This window comes from Manacus vitellinus, unplaced genomic scaffold (assembly GCF_001715985.3).
Source record: "Manacus vitellinus isolate BGI_N305 unplaced genomic scaffold, ASM171598v3 scaffold_23_pilon, whole genome shotgun sequence".
In the NCBI taxonomy this organism is placed as follows: domain Eukaryota; kingdom Metazoa; phylum Chordata; class Aves; order Passeriformes; family Pipridae; genus Manacus; species Manacus vitellinus.
The window spans coordinates 2691594-2713499 of NW_021939718.1; positions in this window are offsets into that span (position 1 = coordinate 2691594).

A 21906-nucleotide genomic window follows, 5' to 3' on the forward strand; every position below is an offset into this window, starting at 1 on the left:
CACCTCTCCAACAACAACCAAAACTACAACTCATCTCTTCCAGTGAGCTTGTGGGATGTTGACATTTTTGCAGGAGCGCCCATTGGACAGAACTCCAAAACTTCCAGGGGTTTCCACCCCTTGGGGTCTACCACTTTTCTTAGCCTCTGGGGGAAAACAAGATTCAAACCACTACAGTCCCCCAGTCCCCATCCTGCTGTCCATCCACTCAAGAGGTCTGTAGGAAGAGAGGTTTCCATTGAAGACTGAGGCAAAAGGGTTGTTGAGTACCTCAGCCCTCTCCTCATCCGTTGTTACCTGTTTCCTAGCACTGTTTATCAGTGGGATTAGACCTTTGACCTTCCTTTTCTGTTAACATACCTGTAGAATCCCTCCTGTTATTCTTTGTGTCAGGCTCAGTTCCAGCTTTGCTTAGGCCTTCCTCGACCCATCCCTACACAATCAAAATTCATCTCTATACTCTTCCCAGGATACCTGTCCTTGCTTCTACTGCCTGTGCATTTGCTTTTTTCTCTTTAGTTTGACCTGCGTGTCTCGAATCAGCCATGCTGGTCTCTTACCTTTCCTACCAGATTCCTAGCTTCTGGAAATTGCTAACTCTTGGAAGACAAGAATGTTTACAGAAACACACATTCCTCAGAGACTTCAAAATCCTCTCATTTTCTATCTCATCACTCCTTCTTCACCCTTATTCTCATTTAAAATGCGTCCATACTTAGAGAGCAGAGACCATGCTCCACTTTCCCTGCACCATGATCTTTGATACCTTCATTTGGAATTCGAGTTATTTACTCAGTCTGAAAGCCTGTTTTATCCACATGGACTCTGAACTGCTCACCTTACAGAAAGAAAAGGAGAGAGTGATGGCCCCTCTGTAAGAAGGACTGGGTTGTTTTGAGCTCCTGAATAAAAACAGCTGGCTGTCTTGGTTACTGTCCAAGGTCCCTATGAACAGCTGGTTTTTCTTTGCATCACAGGACCATGTTCAGAAAACATTTCAGTTTATTGTCAGGGGCTCTGTGGTGAGCATTTTTGCACTTTAGTTTTGTATACTTTTATTATTAATATTGTAGCTGTTACTGTTAATTTTCTTATTTCATTGCCATTTCCAGTAAATTTTTCTCATCTCAACCTGTGACCTTCACCTTTTGTGCCTCCAGTTCTCAACTACATCCTGTCACAGAGGGAAGGGGAAGGGGAAGGGAAAAAGGAAGGGGAAGGAGAAGAGAGAGGTGTGTGGTTTTGGAGAGTCTTTGTGGGGGCACTGAACTGGGGAGAAACATTCCTAAACCACAACAATAACTTAAAACGTAAATTTAGATTTCTCCAGAGCTGTTTTTGGGAGAGTTTTAACAGTTTTTCCACTAAGGCTTCATTCCACTTTTCTAAAAAGCTGAACAGTGAAGGTGACAGGCCATCACTGCATAACAGCAGTTAGGAGGCTTCTGAGGAGGTAACATGACTAAATACAGATCATGTCATAACAAGCACTACAACACTCAGGCAGGTCTGTACTCTCAGCACTCTTTCTTAGCCTTCTGCAGCCTCTTGTCTCTCTGTAATGCCTTGGCTCACCATACCCAGGATGTCATTCAGGGATTTGCCTCTCACACCAACCCAAAAAGACTTTTCTGTATGTTATCAAGTGTTGATGGTGGATTATATCAGCTTCTAATAGGCTCCTGCTTACTGCAGTACAAAAGTATTTTTTTGATTGCTATTTTTTCCTTTTTTGGTTAGCTAAAAATTTCATTAAGAAATACAAATTTCTTAATATGCTCCAAAAATTATATTCTGAAATTTCTATTGTGAACAATATACATATATAGAAATGGTCACAAGTTTTTCAGAAACAGACACCCATTAACAAAATTAGGATGTAAAATTCTGACCAAGTGTGAAGTATGTTCTGAAAAGCAATTCTACTTACAGGCATCACTTAGAGTCAATATACTTCTGCACTAGCTGCATCCACAGAGAAAACTTATGCAAGACATTCTCTCACTTTTCTCCTAAATCTCTTCTGATACCACATGATCTCTTACATCAGAAAAAACAGGTATTACAACATTCATTTAAAATTGTCAGATAATAGTTAAAGGACTGAAAGCTTAATTTTCTATCATAAAGTACCAGATTCAAATACATGAATCAGTATTTTTGCCTGATGCTAAAAGATTACAAAGACATTACAATTTTAAAGGTATTTTGAAGCTTTCTGAGAGGCACTTTTTAATAAAATTGCACATAAGAGACTATATTTTTAATGTGTTCATTCACACACACCACTTTTTGTAAGTACTTAGCTAATCTATTTAAGAGGGAAAAGATGGGTGCTATGACTTAAGAACCTAATTTAGCAATGTCATTCATCTGTCATTAGCTTCATTTTAAATTTGTCTGTAAGGAACCTGCACATTAAAGAGAGCGAGAAAAATTGCCAAAGCCACTCTTGACTCTTTTATACTGGAAAGGCCATTAATGATAAAAAGGGCTGACACAGAAGAGGAAGCTCACTATAGCAAATTATTTCACATAACAAATTACTATAAGTATTACAGCATTTAATCACATAATTTAGGACTGAAATTTTTGTAGGTATTAGTTTTAGCAATTATAGGTTCTCTTTTCTGCTATGATATGATCATCTAGTGAAAGAACACAATGTAGATGTGCAAGACAGTCTTGCTGGTTTACCTTCTAGAAACCCATGATTTACAGTACATCTAAGTCTTTGTGTACTGTCTAAACAGGCCTTATGAAATTTTCTGCACTCTTTAGGCTCTATTTCCTGTCTGCATCTTGCTTGATATGACACACTTCACACGCTCTTTTGCTAAATTCTTATTTCTCAACAAAAGGTTACTGGTTAAAAATCCTTTTTCTGTCTGTATTGCATTTCACTGTTGAGAGGTGACACCTCCAAATATGTAACAATAAGTGTTATCAACAAACAAGCATTCTCCATATCTTCACTGTTACCTCAACATGCTCTGTTCCCTCTTTCACTCAACGTCTTTGAAGATAAAAAGTAAGGTGTGATAAAAGTACAGCTGTGTTTCTTGATACCCTAGTTCATCAGTGTAAGCTGTATTTGAAAATATTTCTCACTCACTTTTATGTTGAAAAGCAATTGAGTCTTTTAAGACCACTATCTGTTCAAGGATTACAGTAAAATTTGATAATGAACTCTGTCCATCTTCAAAGTACAGTTGCACCTACTCTTAGGAGTTTTAACGTAAATTAGGTGTGTGCATAATACTGAGAATCTAAGTCTTTGAGAATTAATTCATACTTTGGAAACAGTCCAGACAGTTATAAGCAGAGAATCACGGTACCACCATTCCACAGTTTCATAGAGGAAATAAAATGGATTTCTATAACTGATTTAACTGTTTCATTTTTATTGTTCCTAAAACAAGCCTTTTCTTGGCAATATTTATAACACACAAAAAAACTTCAGAGATTTGATTTTTTGTTTGCCTTTTTTTTCCCTAGTTCATGAAAATCATCTTTTGGGAGTCCATTAAAGTATACTTCCCCACTGGTATCATTCACCAAAATATTGAATTCTTGATGCTTTTGCAAGAAAGAATGCAAGCAACAAAACACAAAATTTTCGGAAACAGGTGAACATGTAATATTAAATTGGAAATAGTCATGCAAACCAAGAGACTGCTTGTGTGTGCACATTATCAGTAAGTTTCTGGCATCTAATGAGAGTCATAAATGTAAATCTCTAAAATGGATACATTAGATTTTTAAGAAGCAATCAAAGTGGTAAGTAGTACTGTTTATTTTGAAGCCCCTACCTTCAAGACTTTTCAACAGCAGACATCATACATTGTTAAAGCATCAGGAAACAGCCACAGGCCACTCATCCTTAGAGAAAATATTCAGTGTTTCCAGGAATGGACAGGACTACCATGGGTGCATGACGCACATGTATCATGCAGACAGATTTTGCTAGGAGTAGCATAGCTATGCAAGTGAGCCTCTGTGTACACTGGAGCAGCCTGGAAAAGAAATGAGCTGCAGTCAAGAGAACGATTCATACATATTGAGCTCACAGTGACTCCTTCTCCTGGGACTACTTTTTGTCCTTTTGCTCATCACTTGGCCAGGACATAGCTGTGATTTCTGGGTAGGAGAGCAGAAGATTTTCAGGAAGCACCACAGCAGACAGTGTTTAGTAGCAACATGTTTTACTTCAACTAAGAAACAGTGCACCTCTGGAAAGTTTACAGGGTCTCTCTGTGACAGAGGAAGAGGCTGCAGTGGTCCATAATCTCAAAATCTTTAGGTACCACAGGTTTGGATGAATTCAATTAAAGAAAAATAAGCAGAGCAACATGATAGAAGGTCATCCATAACAATGCATGACACAAATTGTGACCCCTTCTAGCTTCCATATATAGGTAAACAGACTAGATTCTGCCAGAAATTGTTGGATCTAAAGATAAATCTGAGAAAAATGAAAGAAAAATATTGCCCACTGGAATACCAGAAGACACTGCTGTAGATGAAAACTTGCCAAAGAAACACTCGCTCAGACCAGTAACAGGAACCAATTTTAAAATCTTTAGGTAAATTTATTGTTGCTATAAACTACTGACTTTTTATCGTTGTATATAAAATGACTTCTTTGAAACAAATTAAAGTAGCTTCAGCAACTTGCTGTTATAATAAAAACCGACTTTATCTGGCAACTCAATTTTAAAAAAGGACAATAAAAGTGCAATGTTTATTGTTGACTCTTATTGTTCCACTGCTTCAAGTAAGAAAGCAAAATATAGACTGTATAAAATGCACTGATTTTATGAGCAAGCACTACCCCAAAATCGAACTCCAAAAGGAATTTAAACTTTTGTGATATATTCCTAAGTATATGTTCATGATTTAAAACAAAAAGCATAAGCCACTTTTTTTTTTTTCAGCATCCTTTTGTCCTCTTAATTACTTCATGTTCTTGAGCACAAGAAATTGATCCTGGTACTGCCACGGCCTTTTGGTACTACAAGGACAAAAGGTAAACATGAAAACATAATACTAAACATGTCGAGATTTCCCAGTCCCTTCAAAGCATTTTGCCAAAAGCTTACACAGAAATATAATTGATGAGTTCAACTATGATGATAATTTTGTGCAGGAGTACCATGGCAAGGACAACATAGAGTAATTTTACTTCAGTGGTGCCAGACACATTAGTCTCTGGCTCTGTAATTGTACATGTACAGGAAGTGCCATTCCATGTCTCCTCCAGGGAACATTTGTGTGCAGCATCAGAATTCCATTCAAACTCTGGTTTTAGATAGCATTCTCTCAAACTTTGCAAAGATTCTTTACTTTCAGATTCTAGACATCATTTTTATGTTCAGGAAGTTACACTGTCTTTTTCACCAAGTTTTCTTTAAACACAATATCTCAGTTTTATCCAGAGCTAATGAAGACATTTCAAATAACAATTATGTAGACATAATAGCTAGATTTTTAAAGGCACCAACATAAAGAGGCACTCAGCTGTATTCTAAAAAGTAGTCAAGGACCAGTTTAGAACTCGCTGTACATAAATGTAAAATGCATCTTTTTTTCTTTTCCTTAGAAAAATTATGCACATATTTTTTTTTTCCAAATGTATCTGTAAGTCCTCTGCAGAACATATTCTTCTGCAATCCTTTGCAACAGTCTGTAGTTAAGTAGTTTGCATATCATCAGGGGAGGAGTAATTGAGAGACAAAGATTAAACTGAGCTTTTTCTAATTGATTGATCAAAAAGATTTCTTATCTACGCAAGAGTAAGTATAGAGATATTTGGATAAAGATGTCCTCAGCATAAATAATAGTGAGTAGAACATGGTTTGGAGACCTATAGAACTGGATAGTGCTATCGGGGTTTAGGAGTTTAATATGGCTCACAGGGACAGCAGGCAGCTTGCACCCATGTAGGCTCCCATTAGAGCAGAGAAGAGTGGCCACTTCTGATGTCTTCATTTTTCAAGATCACTTGAAAGTCATTCCACAAGGACTTCATAGAGAAGAAACAACTTGACATCAGCTCGGTTGGCTAGAGAATGGTGCTAATAATGTCTAGGTTGTGGGTTTGGTGCCTGTAGGGGCCAGTCAGTTCAGAGTTGGACTTGATGATCCTTGTGGGTCCCTTCCAACTCATAATAATCTGTAATATAGACAGACTAATAGAGCTGAGGGAAAAGGAAAGAGATGTTCTCTGTATGGTGCCCTTTGTTACTACAAGTATCAGGAAGCATACATTGACATTTTAGGTGAACTAGCAAAACAAGACAAAGCAAAAATAGAGAGCTTCCAAGTGCCTTTCTCTGAATCACTGTTTCATTTCCTGATGAAAAGACCCCTTCCTAGACATCCTTAACACTGACATAATCTTATATAAAGTAATTTTTCTGCTGTTTCAACTCATCTGAGTGGCCTGCTTTATGGAACTCAAAAAAAATTTGCCAATTATGTTTTTCTCAAAGGTAAAACTCAAGTAAGCTCCATTATTTTAATGGACAATTTAGCAGTCTCAGGGTCTTTCACAGGCACTCAAGTTCTTTCACCTTTCGAGTGTAAGATACAAAGTTCCTTATTTCTTTTGTAGGTGAGAAAAGTTCTACAGTTTACACTCAGATGGGGGAATATAACCCTAAGACACATCTTGCAAAAGCTGCTGTATACCAGGATGATCACAGAACATCACAATTTTTTAAATTCTTTTTCCTGTCTTTGTCTCCAACCAGTAAATTAGACAACAGTTACTAACAGTCAGGTAAAAATGACTGTCAAATCAATTTCCATATGCAGGTTCAAAGTTATGTCAAATTTAATGAAAGAATTATAGCTCTCTCAAAGCACATTTTTGCATACAAACTTGAAGTTTATTTATACCCGACTTGAATACTAAACAAATCTATGCATTTTGATGATTAAAACAAACAAAAAACAACAACAAAACCCCAACAAATATACAGGGATTTTAATAACTATTTTTGTTTCAAAATAAGGAACACAAATTGCTCTAGCAATACTCTTTTCTTTTTCCCTCATGCTTTGCATCTGACATGCAGTTTACCATGCAGTATGTTGCCACATCACCCTGAGTGAGCAACTCAGCACTGTTACATTTTACACAGTCCATGAGTCATGGATACTTCTTTAGGACAGTTTAACATCAATGACTGACATTCTAAAAAGTATTCCTCCTTGACTTTTGAATATGACACTTTCCTCTGTCATAAATCACTGTGTTGGAAGGAAGTTGCTTGAACTTGTCAAGAGAAAATATACCTCAAGGGAATTCATGGGGTAGAAGCAGCTTGATTGGGAGTGGCAGGACCTGAATCAGTCAAGCCTATCAGAGTTATAAACCATGGTAAAAGCTATCAAGAAAGTTTATTCACATGCTCCATCCCTCCAGCACCTTCAGCAAAAACTGTTGTTCAAAGAATCTGAAAGTCTATTCCCATTAAAAGGACTACATTTTTTCAAGAGAAGATGTACTACTGATGATAGTTTAAAGGTTCACATGCTATTTAAACCAGTTTTAGTTTCCACATTCCCCTTGAATCTGTTTTCACAGTTAACTAACAGCTAAACTTGTTAGCTTGTTAATAAATTAACTAATCACTGTTGACATTACCTATATGTGATTCTATATGACCCAATATGATTGATACACCAGTAAGTTTAAGGCCTCTGTGATAACAAGTCTGCTCATAAAAAAAAAAAATGTGGTTATTACTTCAACTGCTGTAATATTTCTATACAAAGTTTCTTTGCTGCTCTGGCATTTTATCCATTCCCTTCAACATAGTGACAAATGAGAAAGAGCTCACTGGCAATGTGGATTTCACCTTCTCTATGCACATGGGATCCCTGAAAGCCTTGTTGTAGTTTACTGTTCACAAAAAAAGAGGAAAAAAAAGAGAGAATAAAAATAATCGAATAACAGATTTTAACTATAAAAGGATTATCCTATCAGAACAGCACTTAGTTTAAGAACACACATGACACAAGCACAGTAAACTTTATGACAGAGTTATTCTGTGGACAGCATTACCCTGTGTCAGGGCCCTGTCTCCTGTACTCGAATGCCCACTAAGTTTTGTAATGCTTCTCCACCACTTTGCCCTGTGATCCGCCCATACACAACCTTGTCGTGGTCTTTCCAACACTGGACCACATCTGAAGAAAAAACTGGAGTCCAAGCCTTCAGGCCCTTTTCCAACTCTTCCTTTTGCTCGTTTTCGAGGAATACATCTGGTGCAGGCAGCAGGGTTTGCAGCTGCAGTGCGAGATGCAGGTCAAGCTGCGGGTGGGAGCACGAAGCACAAGGAAACCGGCGGTGGCAGCAGGTGGATGGACACCGGGAGACACATCGGTAGCAGAGGACTCGAGAGGGAGAGGATTGTAAGGGGATAAAAGGCAGTTCCTTTGCTGAGGGGTCCTTCATCGAAGGCACCAGCTCAGGCTGTTTCCGCGTGACTGCGCCGCGAATGAACGAGATTTTGGGACTCTGCCATGGGATACCCGGCATCGAAGCGGGGAGGAAACCTGGTCCGACCGCGTGGGATTTAGATGGGGAATGATGCCCGCAAACCGGGTACAAAGGAGGACTCTTTAAGAGTCTTTGTGAGTCCTAGGGAGTATTCCTTTGTACGCTGGTTTCGGGCATCTGGAGAGAGCCAAAGGGGCTCCAATGTGATCACTGGAACCGCCCGCAGTCAAGGGGCTTCGGTCCCAGCAGTGACAGCCTCTGGCGCTAGGAATGCTCCCGCCAGACAGCCTCGGGAAGGGTCACGCTGGGAATTTTCCTGCTTTCATTTAACTCAGTTATAAATTTTCCATTCTTTCGCACGTAGACAGAATTAGGCTAAAATAGGGGGATCAGTTAAAAAAAAATAAAATCTGCCTTAAATCCGGTTACATTCCAAGTAGCCCCCGAGCGACATTGGCCGCTCCCGGAAAAAAGGTATCTCCAGTGAAACCGACGGAATCCCCAGTGGGCGGGTCCCAACGAAATCCATGGAGTCTCCCCGCGGGGCGGGCAGCCCTGGCCGCTTCCGCTTCCGGCGGCCGGACCGAGGCGGCGGGCCGGCCCGCGCTGCGGGGCCCGCGCCGGGCGGGACGAGCGGGACAATGCGGCCCGGCGCTGCGCGGCCTCCTGGCGGGGCTGCTGCTGCTGCTGCTGCTGCCGCCAGCTGCGGGAGGCTGCGGCCCAGCGGCCCGGGACGCTCCACCGCTCGGCCTCGCCCACGGAGGCGGCCGGCGGGGCCGCCAGCGGAGCAAGCCCCAGCAGCAGCCGCCTGGCCGAGGTGTCGGCGCCGGCCCGAGCAGGGCCAACCCATGACCCAGCGCGCCCTGTCCGTTCTGGTGCTGGCGAGCGCCACTCTCATCGTGTACTTCGTGATCCGGACTGTGCGGTGAGGGCGGGAGCGGGCGGGCGGCTGGGGAAACTCGGGCAGGAGCGCTGGGGAGCTCCCGGTGCCGCCTCCCCCGTGTAGGCGGGAAGGAGCTCGGTGGGGCTTGGGTAGGAGCGCAATAGTGCTGGGCCTTTCCGACCCCCTCCTGTGCTCACCAAGTGGCCTTCGTCCATCAGCCCACCTGAATTTAATTTTGTACTTTCTCCAGCAGGTTGTGACCTGTTTGCAAATTTCTGACCCGCTAAGCTGCCGAATTTGTGCCTCTCCCCGTCTTTCTCAGTAAACATCTTTCTTTTATGGTTTCTTGCACAGTAAACTTACCTATTTTGTACTTTTTTATGGAAAGGGCCTTTAAAAAGCTTGCACTACCAGCCAACTGCCTTTATGTTTCTCATACAGTTAAGTACACCATTTGTGACCGTATTTTTTTTTGTCTTTGTAGTTTTACTTGTCTCTGTCGTGTTTTAACTTGGAACTCTTCCAGGCAAGGCCCAAATGCATGGTTATGCATAAAGCACATTAATTATGCAGCAAGTTCTCTATGTACTTTTCATTGTAGTTAATTATGCTGGTGATAATTGTGCCTGGTATTTGCATCACTTATTCCAGAAAGGCAGTCGAAAGGTGGTGTGTGGCATGTACAAGGATATACAGTAAACTGGGATATTGTGATTGCTCCATAGCTCTTACAGGTCATTCTTGAGAAGCCTTCAGTCTTATTTTTGTGTAGGATGCATATCTTGTTATCATATCTTAAAAGGAAACGTCATAATCTTTTTTAAGGGAGTAGGAGTAGACAAGAGCACTTCTCAGTGTTAGTGTTGCTCCTAACAGGAGTATATAAAAGCCTGTGAGTAAATAAAAGCCTGTCATTGCAGGAGCTGAAGAGGAAAACTCTCATCTACTGCCATATTTTCTGGATGAGTGGTAATTCCTTGACATTCCGGTTTTGGCAATAGGAAGTTGGCAGTTCTGCATTTGAAACTGTGGTACTGTCTTCTAGGTGCCACCATAAACAGGAAGGTTAAGCCTCACGTTATTCTGTAATTCTGCTGCATCTTGCTTTTGAAATTAGGAGTAGATAAAGTGCGTGATTTTGAATTTGAACTTGTAGCTGAAAAAGTTTTGCAACAGTTATATAAGAAATAGAAGGTCTAAGTACAAACATCTCTGTTTTTTGAAAGGTTTTCTTGGGATGAATACATATGTCTTGCTATCAGACATAAAAACTTCAGGACTCTTTTGCAACCTTTCAACCAGGTGACCTGCTCAGTGGATGAAGGGAAGACAGTGGATGTAGTTTTTGTGGATTTTAGTGAGGTTTTAGATACTATCCTTCACCGTACCCTCCTAGACAAGTTGTCAAGCTGTGCAGTGAGCAGGTTCATGGTGTATTGGGTAAAGAGCTGGTGGAATGACAGGGTTCAAAGGGTTGTAGTGAAGAGCTGCAGCCAGTCACCAGTGGTGCTCCTCAGAGCTCAGTTTTAGGGCCGATTCTGGTCAATATTTTTATCTGAAGGCTGGAGTTTAATGTGTCATTAGCAAGTTTGCTGATGATACCAAACTGGGAGGTGCAGTTGGCTTTCTCAAGGGATCTGGATGGATTGGAGCATTGGGCAATCACCCATGGCATGATATTTAATGAGAACAAATACTAGAGTCTGCAGCTGAAACAGAATAACACTGAACACAAGTATTAACTGGGAGAGGACTAGCTGGAGGGCAGCCCTGCAGAAGGATCTGGTAGTGCTGGTTGATGGTCATCTCAGTATCAGTCAACGTGGACAAATTGCATCCCAGATGCATCACACACAGCGCAACAAGCCAGTCAAGAGAGGGGATTGTCCCCCTGTGTTCAATATTGGTGTGGCCTTCCACTGACTATTGTGTGCAGTGATGAGCCCCTCAATTTAAGAAGAATAGTAAAGCACTTCAGTATGACCAGAGCAGGGCAACCAAGCTGGCGGATGGGCTGGAAGGCATTTCTTGTGAGGAGCAGCTGAGGACTTTGGGCTTGTCTATTTTGGAGAAAAGAAGGCCTGAGGGTCAACCTTATGGGTCACCAGGGGAGGTATAAATGGGACATCAGGAAGCATTTCTTTACCAATATGGTAGTCAAAGAGCTTCCTGGAGAGAGGGTTGTTTGGACAATATCATAGTACCATCTAACTTTTGGTCAGCCTTGAATTGATCAGGCAGTTGACTAGATGGTCATTGTAGGTCCTTTCCAACTGAACAATTGTATTCTAAAACAGTCACAGGGTAAAGGATTTTAAGTTAGATTTTGTTAAAAGTCAGGACACTGCTTTAGAGTCATAGCTATGACTGTACGTGAATCTTGCATAAGTATCTCCAGTATTCTTGTAGCTGTAGTCTTTTGACTAATTGGTGTATAGAGAAAGTTTTGTGTCACAAGGGATTAGTTTATCCTTTTTTCAAAAGGATTTGTTTGAATCTAGAAATCTGTGCCAGCTTTGTGATGAGGGTTTTTTTTGCATTATCTGCAATCTGAGCATTTGCTATGGCTGTCTTAGGTTATTTTTGACTCACAGTACCAATTCACGTTCCATATTAACCCATTAAGGAAAAATGGTAAAATGTGACCATCAGCATTCTGTAAACAGATGGCTCTGCACAATGTTTGCTGATCTGAATTTTGGATCTTAGGCAAGGCTTGTTCCATGTGTGCAGGAGTAGTTCTGAAAAGCCAGATGGAAGAGTTCATTGTGTGGGGGCTCACATGGGATCTGGGCCCGTGCAGCAAAGCCCCAGAAAGTGAGAAAAGCAGATGTAAACTGCAAAGCCCCAGAAAGTGAGAAAAGCAGATGTAAACTGTCGGTGTGTCTGTGATAAGCACTGTGCCTTAATCTGAAATGTGAGTCACTGCCTCTTCCTTCCGCGTTTTGTGAAGCATACAAGGCATTGACTCTACAAGTTCTCTCTTATTCTGAAGTGTAGGTATAAACAATGTTTTACTTGATATTCATAAAAGACTGCACAAATTATAATAAAAATTTTCAGTGTCACCATGGCTTGTGTTACACCTTTGCTGTAGCTTTGTTTCGTTTCTCTCTGATTTGATCAGCTGTTCTTTACAGATGCATAAAACACATAGAGAATATGTAACAAGGCAATTTTTTCTCACTGCTAGACCTGCTAGAAGTATACATTTGCATGTATTTCTACTTGGCTCTTACATTTAGCTGCCAAGTGCCTGTGTAGGCTTTTTATATTCAATGCAGTAATTCTGTACAAAACTACGGATGACATTCTTATTGGCCTTAATCATTTCATGTAAAACTGTTGACTCTTAAAATTGTCTGCCTCTGAATTTCACAGAGCAGAGTGTTTACACGTCGCTTATAAATTTTAAGAAACTTATACTAAATATCAATATAGAGGTATTTTAAGGAATAGTTTTCTTAAATTATAGAAGTAGAAAGTAGAGAAATATTCATGTAACTTAAATGTTTTAAAATACCTTTCAGGCTCAGAAGGCGAAACAGAAAAACCCGAAGATATGGAGTTTTGGACACAAACATAGAAAACATGGAGCTGACCCCATTAGAGCAAGATGATGATGATGATGATACAACACTATTTGATGCCAATCATCCTCGAAGGTTAGTATTTAGAACCCAAATGTACTTCTAGCAATAGAAGTGAAGGAGTGTGGGTGACAAGCAGTTTCTTTGAGAAAGCTCACTACTGTGTTTCGTATGCATAGTTGGAGAAGGGATGTCAAGATCACTTGAATTTTAAATGGGCAAGAATTTAGTGGGCAAGAAGATAAGCACCATTTGTCTTCAGCATGTGAATTCCAGAGAAATGGAGAGGAAGGTAGGATATTTTTGTTAAAAATACAGTGTCATTATTGAAGCTTATGTTAAAGTCAACAACTAGCTTTTACCTTTCTCTTTCCTAGTTTTTTTAGGTTTTTTTTTCTGCTTTTGAAGCTCCTCAGGTTTTCCTGCATATTTTCACCTGTGAGTTCTGCTTCAAGCAGCTTTGCTTCATTCTGCATTCTCATTGCTAAAGTAGTCAGCAGTCAATGATCTTCAACGAAGTTTTACATTTGGTACTGCTGCACTTAAAGGCTCATATTCTTAGGTCACTCTTTGCAACGACATAGATAGAGGAAAATTTTGTTATATTTCCTTATTGTCTTCAAATTTGGTTTTATTTCTGTATTGTCCTTACACTTAAAGATTATGATCAATTCAAACTTAAATTTACACAATTCAGACTTAAAAGTTTTCCTTTTTGAGTAATTGCCACCACACTGCACATATGAAGATAGAGTAAAAAAAGTTGATAGTATTTTCATAGTGAGGACTACTGTCAAGTACCAGAAGATATAAATGATGAATTCTACCATTCACAGCAAATAGTTGAATCACGCTGTTTAATGTTAGACTGAATAAGTCTCAAGCAGAACAATTCAACAGATGCAATACATGGTGTCTCAAATGAATTAGAAGTATTGGTATAGTAAGGTGTTCTGCTGTTTGTCAGGAAATAACATTGGGTGCAGTTCTGGAAACTGAAGTGAAAGGTTCAGTCTCTTTTAACTTTGTCTCCTTAGGGGGAATCTTTCTCATTAATTTTTTTTCATAAGTCAAAGTCTGTCTTTCTGGTTTTTTTCCACCACACACTAGAATAAACTAGTTGGAATATTTACACTTAGCGTTCCTCTGTATTACAGAATCATGTGGCTCTTATAGTTATCCCATGTTACTAGTCTTGCTCCAGTATAATTGTCACACTGTATCCAGGAATTCCCTCAGTGTCTTCCTTAAATCTCTTAACTTCTGTTGTAATTCAGCATACTGACTAGACTTTGAGGTATATGATGGCCAGTTAACATGATATTCTTTATAAATGTTTATTTGCAGGAGTATCAAGTATATTGTTTAGTAGGAAGTACCATCATAATAATAGTGTCATCATTAACAAATGGTATTGTACAATTACAATTTTCAGAGCAGATTTCTGATTTTTCTTTTTTTTCCTTGTACTTTTCTAAATACTTCAGTCTGAGGGAGAGAAAAAATTCATTTGAGTATTTAATTGTAGAAGTATCTAAACTGTTGTTTCAATATCGCTGAGAAAGTATGTGCTTAAATTATCAAAGTCCTTATTTTGATACTGGGAACTTGAGAAAAAAGTTGGGCTTTAGTTATGTTTAGTCAAGACTGTGAATATACTCTGTTTCTGTATATTGAGATCTTGTGGTGTTCTCCTTTATGGGGAGAGGCTCTTAAAATCATAAGAGTTACTTTTTATTTTGAAACTGTTCATGTGCAGCAGGAAAGCAATGCTTAACAATGTGAATTCACTCCACAAATCTCTGTAGAACAGCTTGATAAAGTGCCGTCCAAATTTTGCAAGGCAAGGGCATTGCTGGGAGGAAAGTTTGAAACAGAGAGTACTTGAATTTTTTTTTTTTTTAACCTTAATTGAAGGTACTTTTTAAAGTTAATTCATTTCCCCTTGTTTCAACTAAGTCTTTTGCATCTGCATTGAAGGTTAGTAATCAGTCTTCGTGTCACTGCTTAAGTAAGAATGACCAAAGGCAGTACAAAATATGTAAATAATCAAAGAGTCACTGAGGACAACTTGATGAAAATGATACTCAGATATTCTCAGGAGATGTCGTTACACTTTGTCCTGACGTTTGCAGTAATTCAGAGAAAGGATTGGTTGGGGTTTTTTAAGGTAGCATAAATATATAGTCAGGCTTGGAGCAACTGATTAGAGAACAACAAAGAGAGGCGGCCCTTAATGGTTTTTGGATTTAGTGCTTTGTTGAGTAAAGAACAGTTGCACTTTTGCCTAACTTACCATCAACAATTTGCTTATTCGGTGCATAAGTTTCTTTTCCTAATAACTCATAATAAAAGGCACTAAAAAACTGAACGTAGTTGCAGGAAATTCTAATCTACATGTTCATATAAATTTGTTATTGACATCAAATTATAGATGTCTTTTTTCTTTATTTCTTTATGACCTGTTTGTGGTATCCACTCTGCTTTCATTTTTCTTGATTGAAACAATCAGGCTTTTTTTAAGGTAATGGTCTACAGCACAGTATGCATATGTTAGAAATTCCTATAGGCTAGTTCTGGGCTAGCTGATAAGTTTATATGACCTTTCCAAGACTAGGCAGAGAAACTGGCTTCTGTCCTAAAATCACCGTAGTAGTGTACTGGTGTCCAGATACAGTTTTCTCCAGTATTTTTTTTCAGAGATGTATGAAAAAAAAGTCCCCAGTGCCCCCTGTTGTAACACAGGTGCAGTTTAAGGGTACTCCCACTGTTACCATCACCATGCCCCTAATCTCTCTGCTGCTGCAGTTTGGGGCAGTTTACCTGAGCAGGATGTTTTAGTCATTTTGTTCAATAGCATAATATTAAATGTCCAAGTTGGAAATTCTAAACCTTGGTTTCTCACAATACAGCTTTACATACATGTTAACTGAGGTACGGTATACTCATATCACATCTTTGTTTTTCAAAGTTATATCACACTAGTTGTTTACAATCCTCATTAAATGACTTCACACAGAAACTACTTGCGTCACGCTGCAAGGCACAAGGAAGAGCACTTACTCTGTTTTTGTTAGACTTACCAAAGTTTCAGTAGGTACTCGGGAGCCTTGGAAGTTCAAAAATACATTGCCCATGGTAAATCCCTTTTTATTTTCGTCAATGAACTGTCTCTCTATTTGGAAGGTTTAAATGAATGTAGTTTTGTGGCACTTTGCTTCACAGTCCTATAGTAACTAAGAGCTTTTGCAGGCAAATTTAATAATAAAATGTCTTGTCTCTCTTGGCTCTTTCATAATGTTTAATCTTCAAAAATGTAGGCTAAATTTCCCCTTGAAACAGGGCATTTCAGATTAATGCATCTGTTTCTTCTGTTGTAGAGAAGTACGTGCCTTTCAGTGAAAGAACTTAATCTTAGAACCAGAGAAGGAGACTGCTTCATGGGAGAAATAAGAAGCAAGAGGGTATGCAAGTGTGGGGGGACTAATTTAATTTGTGTATATTATGGCATCCTTAATTTCTTGCAATAAGTAATGTACCAATTTGTTGTACCTTTTTGTATATAGAGGATTCTAAATGTATAGCCTATGGGGAGAGAGTGCTAACTGCACTAAAAAAAAACCTATTTGGAAGGGAGATTACTTGTAAAACAGGGGTTTTTTTTGCTTGTTACAAATCTTGTATGCCATTAAGTGTGGTATACACTTTTTTCCTACAGTAATCTGAATGTTAATTTAATTTTTTTTCTGATATTAAATTGTAAGTAAATATAACCACTGTGGACTCCTCAGAATTGTTAGAACTTAATTTTAATTGGGGAGATGCTTTACTGTTTACAAATAAAAAACCAAGCTACTGCCTTCTGTGTTGAGACTTTTTTTAAACTGAATTAATATGTTTTGTGTGAACTTCAGTGAATAAATAAAGAAAAGTTTACAGTGTTCCTAGCATTTAGCGTGATACTTCAACACTATACATTTTAAAAGATATTAATATAATAATGTAAAACATAGTATTGCAACATCTTGCTGTTAAGACTGCTGATTACAACTGTTGAGTCAGGGGTTTTTTTTGTGAGATCACCTGTGGTGAAGCAGAGATAAGCCTTTGGTAAAATACTAAATATTATGTAACTCTAAACTGGACTCTTGATATATAAGCCATTTGAAAGACTTGGGTCTCAAAAGACACAGTGTGACTGCAGTGCTTCATAGTTTTAGAAAAGACTGCTGTTTACTACAGATGTTTTGTTTCATGGTACTATTGCTGAAGTTGTTCCAAATTTTAAGCTGTTAAACCCCTGCAAAATTGACCTGGTTCTGTGGTGAGATTTTTGTGTGATTTTTTTTTTTTAATGTGGTTTTTCTCTGTGCACAGTTGCTCATCACTCAGTGACTTGCACTCTGTTTAGCTTACATCTTGAAACATTCTTATTGTAAGACATGATAAAACAAGGAGATTTCTTAAAGATTTCTTAAAGATATTATCAGGGTGAATGGATAAGTTCAAGATTTTATTAAGAGATACAGAGGAGGTTCTTTAATCCTGAAATCTTTTGAAAGTGATTCCCTGCTTTCCTCAGTTGGAAGAATATAAATCAAAAGGTTTATGTTTTTGGCATAAGCCCTTTGGATGCTCATGACAGTATGCTTTGCACAAAATGCAATATGTGTAATGTTTTGTGAATGATCTGGACACAGGAATTAGATGTACATTAAGTAAATTCACTGGCAATACTAAACTGTTAGGAGCTGTGGACTCCCTTAAGGTTAGAGAGATCTTGCAGAGAGATCCAAAAAGACTACAGGGCAGGATGATCACCAGACACATGTAGTTTAACAAAGATCAAGTGTTTCATTCTCCACCCTGGGATGTGGTAATAATACATACAAACTGGGGGGCAAGAGGCTGGAGAGCAACACTGCAGAAAGACATCTGGGCATTTGGGTTAATGGCAAGTTGAATCTGAATCAGCAGTGCCCTGGCAGCCAGGAGGGCCAGCCGTGTCCTGGGGGGCATCAAGCACAGTATTGCCAACTGTCAAGGGAGGAGATTGTCCCGCTCTGCTGTGTTTTGAGCAGTATGTCCAGAGAAAGATGAAAGGTCTCACAGGCAAGACTTACAAGAAGTAGCTGAGGTGACTTGGTTTGTTCAGCTTGGAGAAGAGAAGACAGCAAGCAAGAGTGGCAGCAGAGTGGGAGGTGCTGATTTCCTCTCTCTGATGACCAATGATAGTTCATTAGGGAAGGGAATGAAGGCGAAATTCAGATTGGATATAGGGCATAACCCAAAAGTTAGCCAGAGATCCTTTTGATATTTATTTATATCAAATTAGGTAACGAGCACTTTGTTTATTGATTTCCCTAAGCTTCACTCTGTTTAGTAGAAACAAAGATTCATTCATAACAGCTTCAGAAAACTTGACCTGTAAAGATGGAGGATGAAATAGTGCAACATTCTCACCCAAGCTTTTCATTGTTCATGTTTTAAAGAAAAGTCAGTGTCAGTTCTGACAGCTATCTGACTGGATCACGCATTGTATGGAAAATTACTCATTTCTAACAAACAACTCTTTATTCCTTCCACAACTTTTTCTTAAAAAAAATCTGGAAAGAAAGCTTATAAGTAAGATAAATGGTATTTATGAAGAATCTTTATGAAAATCCTAGTTTTAGGGGGTTTAAACTTGCACAGACTTCTGCAAGAGATCACTTTATTCAAAGGTCTGTATGCCATAAATGTTTTATAACTTGGGAGATTCCACAGGGACAGTGCAATATATTTGCACTGATCTTACTCCTTGAACCCACCTTATCCACTGTCCAAAAAGAGATTTGTGACTATGCAGATTTCTATTCAGATCAAATACAGTTAACTCTGATAGAGTCCAAAGGCCCCTCATCTTTTTAAACACAGAAAACATAGTTTTATGGAGATTTCTGCTGAATCAAAGTAGAAAAATATATATCAAGATTATTGTGATGTTTCTGAAAGTTCTTTGATTTGTGAAATCAAAGTTTAAGTATCCTTTCTAGCAGATTGATTTTTAATTTTGTTTTTCCTGGTATGAAATCTACATCTTGTTTTTAGTCATTTTAAGCCTATTACACTTAAGCTACAGTGAATGATAGAAAGTGCTTTGTTCTGTTGCAGATCTACCACTTCTTTCAAGATCATTACATTTCATCTTTGTCTTGTCTAAGCAAAGCATGCTCAATTTCTTTCCTCGCAAGTTACTATAATTGACAAGCTTACTTAGTGTTCTTTCCAGTCCTGGGTCCAAGTAGTTTATGAAGATGTCAAAGAGCACTAGGCTTAAAAAGGAGCCCTGCAGAACCCCACTAGTGATCAGTCACTATGGCTATGACTATGATGTGACCCCATTCACTTGTAACCCTTTGTGCCTGACTTGTGAACCAGTTCCTTATCTGCCACAGGATGTGTTTATCCTGGTGTGTGCTGGACATTTTGTCCAGAAGGATATTGTGAGAGACGGTATCAAAAGCTTTACTATAACAGATGATTAAATCAACTGGCTTCTCTTGATCACTGAGATGGGGAACCTTGTCATGAAAGGAAATCAAGTTTGTCCAGCAGGACTTTCACCTCATGAACCTGTACCAGCTGTGATGGATGACTGTGTTGTCCTTCAGGTGTTTTTCAGTAGTTCACAGAATAATCTTAGTTTTGCCAGGCACTGAAGTGAGACTGATAGGCCTGTAGTTACCAGGGTCATCCCTCTTGCCCTTCTTGAAAACTGGGACATTGCCAGCTTTCAGTCAACTGACACCTTCTGTGATTCTGTGTTTCTGTGATTATATGGTGATGAAAACATGTACACAGGTTGTTGCAGCTATCATAGCTTCAGCCTTGAGATGTATAAATCATTTCCCTTCCTCCCCTACCCATTTAAAAGATAAGTTACCATATTTTCAATTTATAACTGTTATTGATTTAGAGCCTTAGATTTTGTAGCAGCTTCAGAACCATCCAGTACTAGACAGTAAATGCAGAAAATAGGGTTCTAAATTAAATATGAGTAACTACACATCTGCTTTATATCTGCGAGCAGAATGGACAGTCTAGAGCTTGTTCAGTCTAAGGTAGGACACGACAGCATTCATTTTCCCAGAGGTCTTGTAAGATCAGGGCTCATTTGCCTGAGCAGCTGTGGTGCCTCTGGCTCCAGTGTTACCTGTTTTCCACTGACAGAATATGAAATATCTGAGTGCCAGAGTGCAATATTGATTTAACGAAAGTATTCATAGTCTTTTGGATATAAATAGAAGAGAGTGATTAGGATTTTAATTGATTACATTGGCAACTCTACCATTCTGGAAGAAAAATGCTTAAATTCACTTGTGTTGATGTAAATTTCAAGAAAAAGAAAGCTGAAGTAGGATATATGAAAATCTTGTTAATTATAAAATATATTGTTGTTTATTCTGCTATATGAATATAAACTGTTGTCTTTGGTGCAGATATATCTGTTCTTAGTACCTATGAAATGGGAATATTCTCCTCAGTTTTTAACACTGTAGATATTGTTCTGCCCATTTACAGGCCTAGATGTAAATAAGAAACAAAATTGTAATGTTTAAAATTTTAAATTAAAATAAAAACTCCCGTGTTAGATTCAGTTTTGTCTTCTTTCTAAAATCATAAAAGGACAAAATTATCATTAAAAAATGCAGGTTGCAAAGTTTTGGGTTTGAGTTTTGGGGTTTTAGCTGGGCAATGTTGCAGCTGTCACTGTTCTGTCACTTCAGCTGTGCTTTTGAGCGCAAAGTGTTAATAGTCACTGTAGTAAAGTACCTATACTCAACACCCCTTACGCCAAAGTGTGAGACTTGCCTTGAATATGACATTTCAGAGCAAAATCCCAATGAAATATTTAGGATTTTCTTTTGTTTAATTTCTCACAGCAAACCCAAGTTCAGTTTTGGGTAGCATATGTGCCATTCTCCAGTAAACAAAACAAGAGAAGGCAACTGTGGATATCTTTTATTTAGCAAAGTTAAATCTGCAGCTTCTTAAAATTGTTTCTAGTTAAATGGCAAAGTAATAATAGTTTCAGAATTCAATTTGAATATTTTGTTCAGAGAATATTTAAAGTCTCAGACTGGCAGTGGTCTACAGCCTTGTATGTAGAGGAATCAATATGAATTCCTTTATGCTTCAGAGCAAAGTTGCAACTGACAGTGGAAGGAAGAGAGCACATGTTTTGTACAAGCTTAGCCCTTGACCAACAAGACCATTTTGGGTTGTTAATGTACTATAATGACCACTGTTGCATGTGCCAACAATGTCCTTTGCACACTTCAAAATCATATCTTCTTGACATCAATCCTAGAAATATTTATGACAGACTCGTGAGGTACTCTGTGACAATGCATCAAAACATAACATGCCCTTAAAAAATTCTGCAGCAAGGCCTCTGAGGTGTACATATGTCTCTTTACTCCTTAGCTAGCAATCAGAAATCTAGTACCTAAGTTGTTATTTAATATCAGTAAGAGGTCATAGAGATGAAGTATGTGTGCTATAAGAACTTTACTAGCATGGCAAAGTAATATTTTCTAATTACTTGTACTGTCTTGAAGTTTATGAAATAAAATACTGACTCCTGCAAGACTTTCACAGGAGTGTTGGTGGTTGTGGGAAGAAGATGATAGTTTCTCTCTCCTAATGCAGAAATATAGGAGAGTTAACATTCAGCCTGTATTGCCTAAATCAGAGAAGTGGTATTTTGTTACCAACAACAGCAAAACCAAAAGGGGTCACAAGCTTTTATCCTGAGGGTATTTCTGAATAATGTCACTGTTACATCTGGTACAGTTGTGTGACAGAAGGTATCCTGTCATCACTGACAGAGCATTCATCCACTTATTTTACCCACCAGAGCCAAGTGCCCACCTTGT